The sequence below is a fragment of the Hyla sarda genome, chromosome 4 (genome assembly GCF_029499605.1).
Source record: "Hyla sarda isolate aHylSar1 chromosome 4, aHylSar1.hap1, whole genome shotgun sequence".
Classification (NCBI taxonomy): Eukaryota; Metazoa; Chordata; class Amphibia; order Anura; family Hylidae; genus Hyla; species Hyla sarda.
Window position 1 is genome coordinate 223,728,424 of NC_079192.1, and position 17,562 is coordinate 223,745,985.

Genomic DNA, 17,562 nt, shown 5'->3' on the forward strand with positions numbered 1-17,562 from the left:
CTCTTCACAATGGGTGGTGAGGACTTCTCTTTACAGCGGGTGGCACAGACTTCTCCTCTTTATAGTGGGTGGCATGGATTGCTTCTCCACTTTACAGCAGGTGGCACAGACTTCTCTTTACAGTGGGTGGCACAGACTTCTCTTCACATCGGATGGTGCAGACTTCTCTTTACAGTGGGTGGCACGGATTTCTTCTCCTCTTTACAACAGGTGGCACAGACTTCTCTTTACAGTGGGTAGCATGGACTTCTCTTTACACAGGACTTCTCTTTACAGCGGACTTTTTCTCTTTACAGCGGTTAGCACGGACTTCTATTTACAGCGGATAGCACAGGTTTCTTCTCCTCTTTACAGCAGGTAATGCAAACTTCTTTTACTCTGTGATGTGTACAGCCACAATGAATGAGTGATGTATACAGCAGTAATTGGACAGAGTCAGGAGAATAGACAATGATATCAATGAGTCACCGTGACTTCCCTCTGTAGAGTTTAACACCTAGAAATGATTGACTCCTCATTTGGTCAGCAGATTCTCATCCTATATTTATGAAGACAATAATTATTACAACACTACCTACAGGGGGTAAGCTACCTTGAAGGGGGTCCTACAGGCAAGTTACCTCCAAACTGACCAATATAAACCTGGAAAAGCAGTTGCAAGTAGCAACATTATCAATAACACACAACACCACACACCTCCCCAAAGAGAAGCAGGTCCAGCCATTACATTAGGGGAATTAATTAAATCTTTGACCAAGTGTAGCAGATCATTTTTAAGTTGATAATGTTGTATGGCCTAGGAATAATTTTAGAAATATCCAAATGGCCCTTGGCAGAAAAAAAGGTTTCCCACCCCTGGTCTAAACAATGATTGTGGGAGGAGTTGGCACCACAAAGTGCAATGCCAACAATTACTATAATCTGTGATGATTTATATCCTAGAAAACCCTCTTATAATTTGCTAACATTTAGTAATTACACATGCCACCATATATGTCATTTAAACCTAAATTCACTGTTCTAATTGAAAACTTATGAACATATAAAAATGTATATAAAGTTTATAGCTAAAATTAAGTAATGAGTTTATAGTACTAGTACAATACCAGGACTTTGGATGCTGGTGTTTGTACTTTGTATCATGTCTCTACTTGTTCATTGTCTGTTGGCATGTGCCCCAGAGCACAATTATTGCAGCATAAACTGGATGCATTCCAGGAACACACTGCATGACAATATCCTTTCTCTTTTATTTCTTGACATCTCTGGTGATATTTTTTCCATTCCATTATGCGGTAATAACATCTACTTAAATGTTGAAATGTATCTCTTTGTCTTTGGTGGAATATTTTTAGCTGTTGTCATCATGTACCATTAAACTTTTTCGCAACTTTTTCTTCTGAGAGTGACATAACATAATTAAAAGTAAATTCATTTGGTGTAAGAAATAGAAAATATAAATGTGCCTTCTATTTTGCATCAATTAACATAGTTCATAAAGTTGAAAAAAGACCAGAGTCCATCAAGTTCAACCTATACCCCTATGAGTCCCTACTGAGTTGATCCAGAGAAAGGCAAAAAAAAAACACATATTAGAAGTAAAAATTCCTTCCCGACTTCAAATATAGCAGTCAGAATAAATCCCTGGATCAATATTCTGTCCCTATAAATCTAGTATACATAATCAGTAATGTTATTATTCTCCAGAAATGCATGCAGCCCCTTTTTGAAATCTTTTACAGAGCTCACCACGACCACCTCCTCTGGCAGAGAGTTCCATAGTATCACTGCTCTTACAGTAAAGAACCCCCGTCTGTGCTGGTGTAGAAACCTTCTTTCCTCTAAACGTAGGTGATGCCCCCTTGTTATAGATACAGTCCTCGGTATGAATAGATCATGGGAGAGATCACTGTATGGCCCCCTGATATATTTATACATAGTTATTAGATCTCCCCTAAGCCTTCATTTTTCTAAACTAAATTACCCTAATTCTGATAATCTTTCTGGGTTCTGTAGTCCTCCCATTCCCCGTATTACTCTTGTTGCCCGTCTTTGAACCCTCTCCAGCTCCACTATATCTTTCTTGTACACTGGTGCCCAGAACTGTACACAGTATTCCATGTGGGGTCTGACTAGTGATTTGTACAGCGGCAGAATTATTTCCTTGTCATGGGCATCTATACCCCCTATTGATGGACCCCATGATTTTATTAGCCTTGGCAGCAGCTGCCAGACACTGATAACTACAGCTAAATTTACTGTTAACTAAGACTCCCAAGTCCTTTTCCACGTCAGTTGTCCCAAATGTTCTACCATTTAACCCCTTAAGGACAATGGATGTACTCCTACGCCCCCGTTTCCGAGTCCTTAAGGACAGAGGACGTAGGAGTACGTCCTGTCCATTCCCGGCCCCCCGCCGCTAGCCGGAGGGGAGCCGGTGCCCGATGCCTGCTGAAATCGTTCAGCAGGCATCGCGGCATATCGCCCAGGGGGGTCATTATGCCCCCCCATGTTGGCGATGGCCGCAGATCGCCGGACAATTCAGTCCAGCGATCTGCGGCGATTCCTGGTCAATCGGTTCTCCAGTGACCCGGTGACCCGGAATTACTGGCTGATCGGGGCCGTCAGAGACGGCCCCGAACAACCACAGCCAGCAGGGGTGAGGTGGCACTGGTGCCACCTGACGATCACCCTGATTCGTTGGCCAGTTTCCCAGCCGACCAATCAGGGCGCCTGCTGCGGGTGTCACTCCCGCAACCCGCTCCGCCCCTCTTCCGGAGGACGTGAGCGGGTGCGGGACGTGCACCCCGGGTGCTGGGGACCCCGATCCCCGGCGTTAATGTTGGGATCGGGGCCCCAGGAGCGGCGGCGGCGAGGGACTGACCTGCGCGGCGTGGATCAGCAGCAGTAGGAGGTGAGTGACAGCCTCCTGCTGTTGCTTAGCAACAGCTCCCAGCATGCAAAAAGGGCATGCTGGGAGCTGTAGTTATGCAACAGGAGGAGGCAGACCACCACAACTCCCAGCATTCCCTTATGGGCATGCTGGGACTTATGGTTTTGCAACAGCTGGAGGCACATTTTTTCTATGGAAAAGTGTACCTTCAGCTGTTGTATAACTACAACTCCCAGCTTGCACAATCAGCTAAAGTGCATGCTTTGAGTTGTAGTGGTGCATCTCGTGGTTGCATAACTACAACTCCTAGCATGCCCGTTGGCTGTCGGTGACTGCTGAGAGTTGTAGTTTTGCAACAGCTGAAGGCACACTGAGTTAAGTAGCAAACCAGTGTGTCTCCAGCTATTGCATAACTACAATCCCCAGCCAAAGTAGTATGCCTCCAGCTGTTGCATAACTACAAGACCCAGCATGCCCTTCTGCTGTCCGTACATGCTGGTGATTGTAGCTTTTGCAACAGCTGAAGGCACACTGGTTGCAAAACACTGAGTTTGTTACCAAACTCGGTGTTTCACAACCAGTGTGCCTCAAGCTTTTGCAAAACTACAACTCCCAGCATGCACTGATAGACCGTACATGCTGGGAGTTGTAGTTTTGCAACAGCTGGATGTTTCCCCCCCCCCCCCCCCAATGTGAACGTACAGGGTACACTCACATGGGCGGAGGATTACAGTAAGTATCCGGCTGCAAGTTTGAGCTGCGGCAAATTTTCTGACGCAGCTCAAACTGCCAGCAAGAAACTACTGTGAACCCCCGCCCGTCGACTGTACCCTAAAAACACTACACTACCAAAAAATAAAATAAAAAGTAAAAAACACTACATATACACATACCCCTACACAGCCCCCCTCCCCAATAAAAATTAAAAAACGTCTGGTACGCCACTGTTTCCAAAACGGAGCCTCCAGCTGTTGCAAAACAACTACTCCCAGTATTGCCAGATAGCCGTTGACTGTCCAGGCATGCTGAGAATTTTACAACAGCTGGAGGCACCCTCTTTGGGAATCACTGGCGTAGAATACCCCTATGTCCACCCCTATGCAAGTCCCTAATTTAGGCCTCAAATGTGCATGGCGCTCTCACTTTGGAGCCCTGTCGTCTTTCAAGGCAACAGTTTAGGGTCCCATATGGGGTATCGCCGTACTCGGGAGAAATTGTGTTACAAATTTTGGGGGGTATTTTCTGCTATTACCCTTTTTAAAACTGTTAAATTTTTGGGAAACCAAGTATTTTAGGTAAAAAATGTTTTTTTTTTTTTTTTTTTACATATGCAAAAGTCGTGAATCACCTGTGGGATATTAAGGTTCACATTACCCCTTGTTACGTTCCCCGAGGGGTCTAGTTTCCAAAGTGGTATGCCATGTGTTTTTTTTTTTGCTGTTCTGGCACCATAGGGGCTTCCTAAATGCGGCATGCCCCAGAACAAAATTTGCTTTCAAAAAGCCAAATGTGACTCCTCCTCTTCTGAGACCTGTAGTGCACCAGCAGAGCACTTTTCACCCCCATATGGGGTGTTTTCTGAATCGGGAGAAATTGGGCTTCAAATTTTGGGGGGTATTTTCTGCTATTAGCCTTTTAAAAAATGTAAAAATTTTGGGAAACCAAGCATTTTAGGTAAAAAAAAATTGTTTTTTTTTTTACATATGCAAAAGTCGTGAAACACCTGTAGGGTATTAAGGTTCACTTTACCCCTTGTCACGTTCCCCAAGGGGTCTAGTTTCCAAAATGGTATGCCATGTGTTTTTTTTTTTTTTGCTGTCCTGGCACCATAGGGGCTTCCTAAAGGTGACATGCCCCCCAAAAACCATTTGTCGCTCCTTCCCTTCTGAGCCCTCTACTGCGCCCGCCGAACAATTAACATAGACATATGAGATATGTGTTTACTCGAGAGAAATTGGGTTTCAAATATAAGTAAAAATTTTCTCCTTTTTACCCCTTGCAAAAATTCAAAAATTGGGTCTACAAGAACATGCGAGTGTAAAAAATGAAGATTGTGAACTTTCTCCTTCACTTTGCTGCTATTCCTGTGAAACACCTAAAGGGTTAATACACTTATTGAATGTCATTTTGAATACTTTGGGGGGGGGTGCAGTTTTTATAATGGGGCCATTTAGGGGGTATTTCTAATATGAAGACCCTTCAAATCCACTTCATACTGAACTGGTCCATGAAAAATAGCGAGTTTGAAAATTTTGTGAAAAATTTCAAAATTGCTGCTGAACTTTGAAGCCCTCTGGTGTCTTCCAAAAGTAAAAACTCATAAATTTTATGATGCAAACATAAAGTAGACATATTGTATATATGAACCAAAAAAATTATTTTGAATATCCATTTTCCTTACAAGCAGAGAGCTTCAAAGTTAGAAAAATGCAAAACTTAAATTTTTTTCATCAAATTTGGGGATTTTTCACCAAGAAAGGATGCAAGTTACCATAAAATTTTACCACTAAGTTAAAGTAGAATATGTCACGAAAAAACAATCTCGGAATCAGAATGATAACTAAAAGCATTCCAGAGTTATTAATGTTTAAAGTGACAGTGGTCAGAATTGCAAAAAACGCTCTGGTCCTTAAGGTGTAAAATGGCCTGGTCCTTAAGGGGTTAATACATAATCCCAACCAGGATTTTTCTTCCCCATGTGCATTATCTTACATTTATCAGTGTTGAACCTCATCTGCCACTTCCCAGACCAAACTTCCAACCTATCCAAATCCATTTGTAACAGTGCACTGTCCTCTATAGTGTATACCTCTTTACAGAGTTTAGTATCATCTGCAAAGATTGCTACTTTACTATTCAACCCCTCTACAAGGTCATTAATAAATATATGTTAAATAGAACAGGACCCAAGACTGACCCCTGTGATACCCCACTAGTAACAGTCCCCCAAAAAGTACTATTAATAACCACCCTCTGTTTCCTATCACTGAGCCAGTTACTTACCCACTTACACACATTCTACCCCAGCCCCATCCCTCTCATTTTATGCACCAACCTTTTATGTGGAAACGTATCAAATGCTTTGGAAAAATCCAGATATACACCATCCAGTGATTGCCCCTGGTATAGTCTGGAGCTCACCTCCTCATAAAAGCTGATCAGATTAGTTTGACAGGACCAACCCCTCATAAAGCCATGCTGACATGGGGTCATACATTTATTTTTATCAATATACTCCAAAATGGCATCTCTTAGAAAACCCTCAAACAATTTACATACAATGGAGGTTAAACTAGCAGGTATATAATTCCCGGGGTCACCTTTTGACCCCTTTTTAAATATTGGCACCACATTTGCCATGCGCCAGTCCTGGGGAAAAGTCCCTGTCACTATAGAGTCCCTGAATATTAAAAATAGGGGTCTGTCTATTATATTACTTAATTCCTTTAGAACACGGGGGTGAATGCCATCTGGACCTGGTGATTTGTCTATTTTGATTTTTTGTAGGCGGCACTTTACATCTTCCTGGGTTAGACAGGTGAACTGTACTGGGAAGTTTACCTTATCTCGCTGTATTTCATTATCTCACCTGGCATTTCATTTTCCTCTGTGAATACAGTGGAGAATAATTTGTTTAATATATTAGCTTTTTACTGATCCCCGTTTATAATTTCTTCCTCATCATTTTTTAAAGGGCCTACACTTTCATTTTTGGCTTTTTGCTATTTATATAGTTAAAGAACATTTTGGGGTTAGTTTTACTCTCTTTGGCAATGAATCTTTCTGTCTCTATTTTTGTGGCTTTTATCAGATTTTTACATATTTTACATTTTCTCTATAGCTTTTTAATGCTTCTTCACTGCTGTCCTGTTTTAGTAGTTAAAATGCTTTATTTTTGTCATTTATTGCCCCCTAACATTCTTATTCATCCATATAGGTTTTCTTTTATTTCTGACCCTTTTATTCCCATTAGGTATATATATCTTACAGTGAGAATTTAAAATATTTTTTAAAGTCTCCCATTTAGTGTCAGTATTGTTCTTTTTGAGGACATTATCCCAATTTATATTGTTAAGGGCTTCTCTGAGTTGATCAAACTTTGCCTTCCTAAATTTCATTGTTTTTTTGTGGCCCCTCGAGAGATTCCCTTATTGAAGAACAAGTTATAATATATTATATTATGATCACTATTTCCTAGGTGTCCTTATACTTGCACATGAATTACTCTGTCAGTTCTGTTGGTTAATATTAAGTCTAGTAGGGCGCCCTCTCTTGTCAGGTCCTGCACCATTTAGGACACATAATTGTCTTTAGCTATAGTCAGAAAGCTGTTTCCTTTATGAGATTCACAGGTCTCAGTCTCCCAGTTTATATCAGGATAGTTAAAATCCCCAATTGTTATCATGTCATTTTGATTTGCTGCCTTGTTTATTTGCCTAAGTAATTGATCTTCTGCCTCTTCCATTATGTTTGGTGGCTTATCTCCATATATTTCTACCCATAGTGACTCCTCAGTTTTATTGGACAGACTTTTGGAATTAGTCAACATGCAATTCAATGGTGTATGTTTCCTATGATGCCTATTCCTATTAACTATTCTAACCCCTCGCTCAGCTCCACCCCCAGGTACATTATTAAGTTCCCCTCTATCTACACTATCTTTCCACTCTATGTTGTAGGTTCCCTCCCCCCCAGTCCCTAGTTTAAACACTCCTCCACCCTTCTAGCCATCTTCTCCCCGAGCATAGCTGCACCCTCCCCATTGAGGTGCAGCCCGTCCCTACGGTAGAGCCGGTATCCGACAGCGAAGTCGGCCCAGTTATCCCTGAACCCAAACCCCTCCTTCCTACACCAGCTTCGGAGACACTTGTTTACCTCCCTAATCTCCTGCTGCCTCTCGGTGTGGCTCATGCTACAGGTAATATTTCAGAAAATACTAAATTGGAGGTCCTTGCCTTAACCACTTAAGGACCTAGGGCGTATGGATACGCCTTGACTTCCTGGTGCTTAAGGACCCAGGGCGTATCTATACGCCCGTGGGAATTTCGGTCCCCGCCGGGCGGGCACCGGGCCGGGGTGACTGCTGATATCAATCAGCAGGCACTCTGCCCAAATGCCCAGGGGGGTCATCAGACCCCCCCCCCCCCCCGTGTGGGTATTTTTGCTGTTCTGGCACCACAGGGGCTTCCTAAATGCGACATGCCCCCAAAAAACCAAACCAAAAGTTGCTTTCAAAAAGCCAAATGTGACTCCTTCTCTTCTGAGCATTGTAGTTCGCCATCAAAGCATTTTACGTCCTAACATGGGGTATTTCCATACTCAGAAGAGATGGGGTTACAAATTTTGGGGGGCATTTTCTCACATTACCTTTTGTAAAAATTGTAAATTTGAGAAAAAAACTGCACTTTAGTGGAAAAATTTTTTTTTTTCATTTACACATCCGACTTTAACGGAAAGTCGTCAAACACCTGTGGGGTGCTAAGGCTCACTGGACCCCTTGTTACGTGCCTTGAGGGGTGTAGTTTCCAAAATGGTAGGGGCTTTCTGCTGTTCTGGCACCATAGGGGCTTGATGATGCAAGTATCAAAAACATTTTACCACTAATGTAAAGTAAAATATGTCACGAAAAAACTATCTCGGATTCAGAATGAAAGGTAAAAGCATCCCAGAGTTATTAATGCTTAAAGTGACAGTGGTCAGATGTGCAAAAAATGGCCGGGTCCTACAGTGAAAATTGTCTGGGTCCTTAAGGGGTTAAGCATATTTATTTTCATACAAAAAGTTAAAATGTAAAATTTTGGGAAAAAACAGCATCCAACTTTAACAAAAAGTCGTGAAACACCTGTGAGGTGTTAAGGCTCCCTGTACCCCTTGTTACGTTCCTTGAGGGGTTTAGTTTCCAAAATAGAATGCCATGTGTATTTTTTTTTGCTGTGCTGGCACCATAGGGGCTTACTAAATTCAACATGCCCACCAAAAACCATTTTAGCAAAATTTGATTTCCAAAAGCCAAAGCATTGTAGTTTGCCCGCAGAGCATTTTACTTCCTAACATGGGGTATTTCCATACTCAGAAGAGATGGGGTTACAAATTTTGGGGGGCATTTTCTCCCATTACCTTTTGTAAAAATGGTAAATTTGGGGGGAAAACTGCACTTTAGTGAAATGGTTTTTTTATTATTTACACATCCGACGGAAAGACCCCACGGAAAGTCATCAAACAAATGTGGGGTGTTAAGGCTCACTGGAGCCCTTGTTACATGCCTTGAGGGGTGTAGTTTCCAAAATGGTATGTCATGTGGGGGGGGTTTCTGCTGTTCTGGCACCATAGGGGCTTCCTAAATGTGACATGCCCCCCAAAAACCATTTCAGCAAAAGTCACTCTCTTAAATACCATTGTCGCTCTTTCCCTTCTGAGCCCTCTACTGTGCCTGCCGAACACTTGACATACACAAATGAGGTATTTCCTTACTCGAGAGAATTGGGTTACAAATTTTGGGGGGCTTTTTCTCCTATTACCCCTTGCAAAAATTCAAAAACTGGGTCTACAAGAACATGCCAGTGTATAAAATGAAGATTTTGAATTTTCTCCTTCAATTTGCTGCTATTCCTTTGAAACACCTAAAGGGTTAACAAACCTTTTGAATATTACTTTGGGGGGTGCAATTTTTATAATGGGGTAATTTATGGGGTATTTCTAATAAGAAAGTCCTTCAAATCCACTTCAAAACGGAACTGGTCCCTGAAAAATTTCGATTTAGAAAATTTTGTGAAAAATTGGAAAATTGCTGCTATACTTTGAAGCCCTTTGATGTCTTCCAAAAGTAAAAACATGTCAACTTTATGATGCAAATATAAAGTAGACATATTGTATATGTGAATCAATATATAATTTTTTTTTTTGAATATCCATTTTTCTTATAAGCAGAGAGTTTACTTATCCCCTAAACAGCTGGCCAAGATGGGGTGCCGGGCAGGATCAAGCTGTCCAAGATGTGTATTGAGTGAAGTGGATTTTATACATGTAATATGGAACTGTCAGAAAATAACCGATTATATGGCTCTTGTTGGGAATTATATAAATAATTAATTAGGAATACAAGTAGTGTTAACAGGTAGATTGGTAATCTTGGGGGAAACTGCCCAAGGATGTAAACATACATTGTTAATTAACAAGGTTTTGTTATGTGCGAAATTGTTGATTTTAAGGGTATGGCTCTCTGATAGAGTTCCAAGTGTCATGGAAAGGTTGAACTTAGTGGATAAAATAAAAATTGGAATTTTTCACCAAGAAATGATGCAAGTATCGACAAAATTTTACCACTAATGTAAAGTAGAATATGTCTCGAAAAGACAATCTCAGAGTCAGAATGAAAGGTAAAAGCATTCCAGAGTTATTAATGCTTAAAGTGACAGTGGTCAGATGTGCCAAAAATTGCCGGGTCCTACAGTGAAAAAGTTATAATTTTTTTAAAGTAGTAAAATAAATGAAAATTTATTTAAATTGGGTATCATTTTAATTGTATGGACCTAAAGAAAAAAGATGATGTGTCATTTTTACCGAAAAGTACAATGTGTAGAAACGGAAACCCTCAAATTTGTAAAACATAACTTTTTTTCCCCCACTGTAGATTTGGTGTTAAAATGAGTTATATCAGTGCAAAGTAGAATTGGTGGCACAAAAAATTAGCCCTCATATGGGTGTTTGGTTGGAAAATTTAAAGCGCTATGGCTCTTAGAAGGCGAGGAGGAAAAAACTATAGGGCAAAAATTTTAAGTCGCTAAGTCCTAGAGGGGTTAATGTTGTGCCCCACTCAAAATAACTAAACACGCCCAGGCACACCCTAATCCAGTGGCGTTGCGACCCGGGTGCGGGGGGTGCGGCCCGCACCGGGTGACACCAACCTAATGGGGTGACACCAAGACGCTCCGCAGCACCCCCTATCTGTGCCCGACCGTCCTTCACCAGACCCCCCCCCCGCTCCTTTTTGTGCCCCGCCCCGCTCCGCTCTGGCTCACCTTGAGTTGGTCCCGGATTTGTATTTCCGCGCGTTACTGCCGTCACATGACCATCAGGACATCACGCTGTATTCAAGGACGCCGGCCCCAGAGCGTGACGTGACGTGTCACGTGACGGTACGCTGCTCGCAGGATTACCACGCTGAGTGAGTGAATGTTATTTCAACCTGCCTACTGGGTCTGAGGGGAGGGGGTTAATCTGGGGCACCATACTATCTTCCTACAGGGGGGGGTCATCAGGGGGGTACTACCTTCTAACAGGGTGGGGGGATAGGGTTAATCTGGGGGGTACTGCATTCCTACAGGGGGCGAGGGGGGTTAAACTGGGGGGTACTACCATCCTACAGGGGGGGGGGTTGATCTGGGGGTACTACCTACCTGCTGGAGGGAGGGGGTTAATCTGGGGCTTACTACCTGCCTGCTGAGGGGAGAGGGTTAATCTGGGGGTACTACCTGCCTGCTGGGGGGGGGGTTAATCGTGGGTACTACCGGCCTATCGGGGGGGGGGGGGTGGGGGGGGTGGGGAGGGGGTTAATCTGGGGCCCTGAATAGGCAGGTAGTACCCCCAGATTAACCCCCTCCCCCCAGTAGGATGGTAGTACCCCCAGATTAACCCCCCCCCAGTAAGAAGGTAGTACCCTCAAATGAACCCCCTCTTCCTGCCAGTAGGAAGGTAGCACCCCCAGATGCTGGTGGCCTCCATGTCTATTTTGCTTTTGTAGGGAACTGTACTGCACCTAATGTGGGGAATTATACTGCACCTAATGCGGGGGAACTATACTGCACTTATTGTGGGAACTATACTGCCAACCTAATGTGGGGGAACTGTACTGCACCTAATGTGGGGACTATATTGCACCTAATGTGGGGGAAACTATATTGCACCTAATGTGGGGAAACTGTACTGCACCTAATGTGGGGGAACTGTACTGCACCTAATGTGGAGGAACTGTACTGTACCTAATGTGGGGAACTGTACTGCACCTAATGTGGGGAAACTATACTGCACCTAATGTGGGGGAACTATACTGCACCTAATGTGGGAACTATACTGCCAACCTAATGTGAGGGAACTGTACTGCACCTAATGTGGGGGACTATATTGCACCTAATGTGGGGGGAACTATACTGCACCTAATGTGGGGGGAACTGTACTGCACCTAATGTGGGGGAACTGTACTGCACCTAATGTGGGGGAACTGTAATGTACCTAATGTGGGGAACTGTACTGCACCTAATGTGGGGAACTGTACTGCACCTAATGTGGGGAACTGTACTGCACCTAATGTGGGGAACTGTACTGCACCCAATGTTGGGGAACTATACTGCACCTAATGTGGGGGAACTATACTGCACCTAATGTGAGGGAACTATACTGCACCTAATGTGGGGAACTATACTGCACCTAATGTGGGGAACTATACTACCAGCCTAATGTGGGGGAACTGTACTGCACCTAATGTGGGGGAACTATACTGCACCTAATGTGGGGGGAACTATACTGCACCTAATGTGGGGAACTATACTGCACCTAATGTGGGGAACTATACTGCACATAATGTGGGGAACTATACTGCACCTAATGTGGGGAACTATACTTCCAGCCTAATGTGGGGAACTATACTGCCAACCTAATGTGGGGGAACTGTACTGCACCTAATGTGGGGAACTATACTGCACCTAATGTGGGGAACTATACTACCAGCCTAATGTGGGGGAACTGTACTGCACCTAATGTGGGGGAACTATACTGCACCTAATGTGGGGGGAACTATACTGCACCTAATGTGGGGAACTATACTGCACCTAATGTGGGGAACTATACTGCACATAATGTGGGGAACTATACTGCACCTAATGTGGGGAACTATACTGCCAACCTAATGTGGGGAACTATACTGCCAACCTAATGTGGGGGAACTGTACTGCACCTAATGTGGGGGAAGTATACTGCACCTAATGTGGGAAACTATACTGCACCTAATGTGGGGAACTATACTACACCTAATGTGGGGAACTATACTGCACCTAATGTGGGGGAACTATACTGCACCTAATGTGGGGAACTATACTACTATACTGCACCTAATTTGGGGAAACTGTACTGCACCTAATGTGGGGGAACTATACTGCACCTAATGTGGGGGAACTGTATTGTACCTAATGTGGGGAACTGTACTGCACCTAATGTGGGGGAACTATACTGCACCTAATGTGGGGGAACTATACTGCACCTAATGTGGGGAACTATACTGCCAACCTAATGTGGGGGAACTGTACTGCACCTAATGTGGGGGGACTATATTGCACCTAATGTGGGGGAACTATACTGCACCTAATGTGGTGGGAACTGTACTGCACCTAATGTGGGGGAACTGTACTGCACCTAATGTGGGGGAACTGTACTGCACCTAATGTGGGGGAACTGTATTGTACTTAATGTGGGGAACTGTACTGCACCTAATGTGGGGAACTGTACTGCACCTAATGTGGGGAACTATACTGCACCTAATGTGGGGAACTGTACTGCACCTAATGTGGGGAACTGTACTGCACCCAATGTTGGGGAACTATACTGCACCTAATGTGAGGGAACTATACTGCACCTAATGTGGGGAACTATACTGCACCTAATGTGGGGAACTATACTGCACCTAATATGGGGGAACTATACTGCCAGCCTAATGTGGGGGAACTGTACTGCACCTAATGTGGGGGAACTGTACTGCACCTAATGTGGGGGAACTATACTGCACCTAATGTGGGGGGAACTATACTGCACCTAATGTGGGGAACTATACTGCACCTAATGTGGGGAACTATACTGCCAACCTAATGTGGGGAACTGTACTGCCAACCTAATGTGGGGGAAGTATACTGCACCTAATGTGGGGGAAGTATACTGCACCTAATGTGGGTAACTATACTGCACCTAATGTGGGGAACTATACTACACCTAATGTGGGGAACTATACTGCACCTAATGTGGGGGAACTATACTGCACCTAATGTGGGGAACTATACTGCCAACCTAATGTGGGGAACTATACTGCACCTAATGTGGGGGAACTATACTGCACCTAATGTGGGGGAACTATACTGCACCTAATGTGGGGGAACTATACTGCACCTAATGTGGGGAACTATACTGCACCTAATGTGGGGAACTATACTGCCAACCTAATGTGGGGAACTATACTACTATACTGCACCTAATGTGGGGAAACTGTACTGCCCCTAATGTGGGGGAACTATACTGCACCTAATGTGGGGGAACTGTACTGTACCTAATGTGGGGAACTATACTGCACCTAATGTGGGGGAACTATACTGCACCTAATGTGGGGGGAACTATACTGCACCTAATGTGGGAACTATACTGCACCTAATGTGGGGAACTATACTGCCAACCTAATGTGGGGAACTGTACTGCCAACCTAATGTGGGGGAAGTATACTGCACCTAATGTGGGGGAAGTATACCGCACCTAATGTGGGGAACTATACTGCACCTAATGTGGGGAACTATACTACACATAATGTGGGGAACTATACTGCACCTAATGTGGGGGAACTATACTGCACCTAATGTGGGGGAACTATACTGCCAACCTAATGTGGGGAAACTATACTGCACCTAATGTGGGGGAACTATACTGCACCTAATGTGGGGAATTATACTGCACCTAATGTGGGGGAACTATACTGCACCTAATGTGAGGGAACTATACTGCACCTAATGTGAGGGAACTATACTGCACCTAATGTGGGGAACTATACTGCACCTAATGTGGGGAACTATACTACCAGCCTAATGTGGGGGAACTGTACTGCACCTAATGTGGGGGAACTATACTGCACCTAATGTGGGGGGAACTATACTGCACCTAATGTGGGGAACTATACTGCACCTAATGTGGGGAACTATACTGCACATAATGTGGGGAACTATACTGCACCTAATGTGGGGAACTATACTTCCAGCCTAATGTGGGGAACTATACTGCCAACCTAATGTGGGGGAACTGTACTGCACCTAATGTGGGGAACTATACTGCACCTAATGTGGGGAACTATACTACCAGCCTAATGTGGGGGAACTGTACTGCACCTAATGTGGGGGAACTATACTGCACCTAATGTGGGGGGAACTATACTGCACCTAATGTGGGGAACTATACTGCACCTAATGTGGGGAACTATACTGCACCTAATGTGGGGAACTATACTGCACATAATGTGGGGAACTATACTGCACCTAATGTGGGGGAACTATACTGCACCTAATGTGGGGAACTATACTGCCAACCTAATGTGGGGGAACTGTACTGCACCTAATGTGGGGGGACTATATTGCACCTAATGTGGGGGAACTATACTGCACCTAATGTGGTGGGAACTGTACTGCACCTAATGTGGGGGAACTGTACTGCACCTAATGTGGGGGAACTGTACTGCACCTAATGTGGGGGAACTGTATTGTACTTAATGTGGGGAACTGTACTGCACCTAATGTGGGGAACTGTACTGCACCTAATGTGGGGAACTATACTGCACCTAATGTGGGGAACTGTACTGCACCTAATGTGGGGAACTGTACTGCACCCAATGTTGGGGAACTATACTGCACCTAATGTGAGGGAACTATACTGCACCTAATGTGGGGAACTATACTGCACCTAATGTGGGAAACTATACTGCACCTAATATGGGGGAACTATACTGCCAGCCTAATGTGGGGGAACTGTACTGCACCTAATGTGGGGGAACTGTACTGCACCTAATGTGGGGGAACTATACTGCACCTAATGTGGGGGGAACTATACTGCACCTAATGTGGGGAACTATACTGCACCTAATGTGGGGAACTATACTGCCAACCTAATGTGGGGAACTGTACTGCCAACCTAATGTGGGGGAAGTATACTGCACCTAATGTGGGGGAAGTATACTGCACCTAATGTGGGGAACTATACTGCACCTAATGTGGGGAACTATACTACACCTAATGTGGGGAACTATACTGCACCTAATGTGGGGGAACTATACTGCACCTAATGTGGGGAACTATACTGCCAACCTAATGTGGGGAACTATACTGCACCTAATGTGGGGGAACTATACTGCACCTAATGTGGGGGAACTATACTGCACCTAATGTGGGGGAACTATACTGCACCTAATGTGGGGAACTATACTGCACCTAATGTGGGGAACTATACTGCCAACCTAATGTGGGGAACTATACTACTATACTGCACCTAATGTGGGGAAACTGTACTGCACCTAATGTGGGAAACTATACTGCACCTAATATGGGGGAACTATACTGCCAGCCTAATGTGGGGGAACTGTACTGCACCTAATGTGGGGGAACTGTACTGCACCTAATGTGGGGGAACTATACTGCACCTAATGTGGGGGGAACTATACTGCACCTAATGTGGGGAACTATACTGCACCTAATGTGGGGAACTATACTGCCAACCTAATGTGGGGAACTGTACTGCCAACCTAATGTGGGGGAAGTATACTGCACCTAATGTGGGGGAAGTATACTGCACCTAATGTGGGGAACTATACTGCACCTAATGTGGGGAACTATACTACACCTAATGTGGGGAACTATACTGCACCTAATGTGGGGGAACTATACTGCACCTAATGTGGGGAACTATACTGCCAACCTAATGTGGGGAACTATACTGCACCTAATGTGGGGGAACTATACTGCACCTAATGTGGGGGAACTATACTGCACCTAATGTGGGGGAACTATACTGCACCTAATGTGGGGAACTATACTGCACCTAATGTGGGGAACTATACTGCCAACCTAATGTGGGGAACTATACTACTATACTGCACCTAATGTGGGGAAACTGTACTGCCCCTAATGTGGGGGAACTATACTGCACCTAATGTGGGGGAACTGTACTGTACCTAATGTGGGGAACTATACTGCACCTAATGTGGGGGAACTATACTGCACCTAATGTGGGGGGAACTATACTGCACCTAATGTGGGAACTATACTGCACCTAATGTGGGGAACTATACTGCCAACCTAATGTGGGGAACTGTACTGCCAACCTAATGTGGGGGAAGTATACTGCACCTAATGTGGGGGAAGTATACCGCACCTAATTTGGGGAACTATACTGCACCTAATGTGGGGAACTATACTACACATAATGTGGGGAACTATACTGCACCTAATGTGGGGGAACTATACTGCACCTAATGTGGGGAACTATACTGCCAACCTAATGTGGGGAAACTATACTGCACCTAATGTGGGGGAACTATACTGCACCTAATGTGGGGAATTATACTGCACCTAATGTGGGGGAACTATACTGCACCTAATGTGAGGGAACTATACTGCACCTAATGTGGGTAACTATACTGCACCTAATGTGGGGAACTATACTGCACCTAATGTAGGGGAACTGTACTGCACATAATGTGGGGAACTATACTACACCTAATGTGGGGGAACTGTACTGCACTTAATGTAGGGGAACTGTACTGGTGCAGTACAGTTCCCCCACATTAGGTGCAGTACAGTTCCCCCACATTAGTTGCAGTACAGTACCCCCTCATTAGATGCAGTACAGTTCCTCTTCATTAGGTGCAGTACAGTTCCCCC

General features: G+C 44.2%; 1 long non-coding RNA gene across 1 annotated transcript in view; it reads left to right on the forward strand.

The window, feature by feature from the left end:
• The first annotated feature begins 295 nt into the window (after positions 1-295).
• LOC130366972 (uncharacterized) overlaps positions 296-17,562 on the forward strand; it is a 36,476-nt gene continuing 19,209 nt past the window's right edge. The window contains exon 1 of the long non-coding RNA XR_008892022.1: positions 296-357. This is a non-coding gene — a long non-coding RNA (uncharacterized LOC130366972). The remainder of the gene's footprint in view (positions 358-17,562) is intronic.